We start from the raw sequence: 1,923 nt of genomic DNA on the forward strand, positions 1-1,923 counted from the left end.
ATGATTACAGATGCTTCCTCTGCTGCGTGGTGAGCGCTGTGCTGTGCTATGTTCCTTTGAGGCTCACAGACATGACTGTCCTTGATTTCTGCAAACACTGCAGCTTTTTTTCTCTATACCACAGAGTCAGAGGCAGTAACAGGAGTGGTGACCTTCAGAACAGGTCAAGGAAACTCTCAGTTATGTATCACAGATGTAACTGGGTGTGGCAAATGCTGGCCATTTAATCTGTTACTGGTTACTTCTAGAAGTAAGCTCTGTAAAGAGATGTGTACAATATTCAGATGATAAGTAAAACCACTAAATAAAGATTGCCACCTGGCCACAGTTTAGTAGTCCGTAAATCATATTTTCATTACAGCACCAGTAACAAATCCTTGATTAAATGTGGTTTCTCATAGCAGAGCTCCACATTACTGACAGCTGCTCGTATTTTGAATGCTGACATAGTTGTGTCCAACATCTGGCAATGGGGAGATCGACCCCCACTTCATCGTGTCTTGTTCTTGTCTGACAGAGCCGTGAGCTGCAGCCGAGCTCCCCTCCCTGTTTCTATCCCACTGATGGCACTGGCTTGGAGTTGTTGCACTTCAGCCTGTTTCCTTTCACTTGGGACTGCAGACCTCAGCTTGCTCTCTTCCTTGCTTCATTGCACAAAGGTCCTGTGGGGCTCAGCTCCATTCAGCTACCTGGCATTTGGGCAGTTACTCGTGGCAGTTTGGCTGCTGGGTGCTTTGGTCTGGCTCAAGCCTTACTAACTTGCCATGGAATCTATGGAAGAGGAGACTGGAGCTGCACCCCTGGCTCTGTAGCATCAGGCATCCTTGGCAGCAGACAGGAGGAGAAGGAGCCCCCAACCCTCTGGCCAAATAGTCATGTTCCTGTGCGTGATGCTGTGACTCATATTTTTGTGCCTCATAATGGCACTTTCTGAACAGCAGTGACATTAGCTTAGTTAAACTAAAACTCATCCGCAATCTGATTTTATCTAAAGTGGTTTCTCTATACTGCTGACATCAAGAACTGCTGGCGTTCACAAAAACAACACCTACGGCCCAGGCTTTAACTGATTTCAGGCTGCTTCCTGCGTTAGTTGAGAACTCTGTCAGTGTGGAAGCACAGCTCCATGGGGCAGGCAGCTGTGTGATTGGATCCAGTCCGTACAGAGGGCAGATCTATGCAGGCAGGATGTGTTCGGATGGCAGTACTTGGCTAACTGGAGTGCTGGCTGCGAGACAGAAGCTGACATCAATGCTTGACCTGAGATAAGGTGTTTTGCCTGCTCCTCCATTGAAGACTACCATCTTCAAGTAGATCTTCTATTTAAGGGAAACACTGTTCTCTGAAGAACCACCTGAGGAGGAGCTGACGCATATGATGTGGGGCCCATGTTTCCATTCACCTAAGACAGACGTTGTGTTGCTTTTATTCTGGCTCACAAACTGGGCTTTCCTACCTCAGTGCAGTTTTGTGCACTGCATCAATTTCAGTCAGACTCCAAACCGATGCATGTTGCCACATCCTTTATAAACAACTGCAGAAACAAAGCGGAATAAATATACGATGATCAGAATTTATTTTTGCCGCCATACTTGTCTTGGGTAGGTACAGCAAAGGCTGGTTTGGTGGTGGTTTTATTTTTTTTTAATATGTCATCCTATATCACTCCTGTGAACAGGAAACTGCAAATCCAACTGGAAAATGGATGTAGAGATCAAAAGAACGTTCACTGATTTCTCTGAATGTGAGAAAGGGTGGATGATAACGTGTGGACTGCAACGCTGTATGAAGGCAGAGCTGCCCTCACATAAGTCATCTGAGATCTTTGTGTCAGTGAAATGCCCGGTGCTCTGTCACCTGCTCGTGTTTGCCTTGTCCCAAACCTGAATACCTGCACTCCTGCATAGCTGGATGGCAGCCTCT

This window comes from Lagopus leucura, unplaced genomic scaffold (genome assembly GCF_019238085.1).
Source record: "Lagopus leucura isolate 7727_CA_CO unplaced genomic scaffold, USGS_WTPT01 Super-Scaffold_100004, whole genome shotgun sequence".
NCBI classification, from domain to species: domain Eukaryota; kingdom Metazoa; phylum Chordata; class Aves; order Galliformes; family Phasianidae; genus Lagopus; species Lagopus leucura.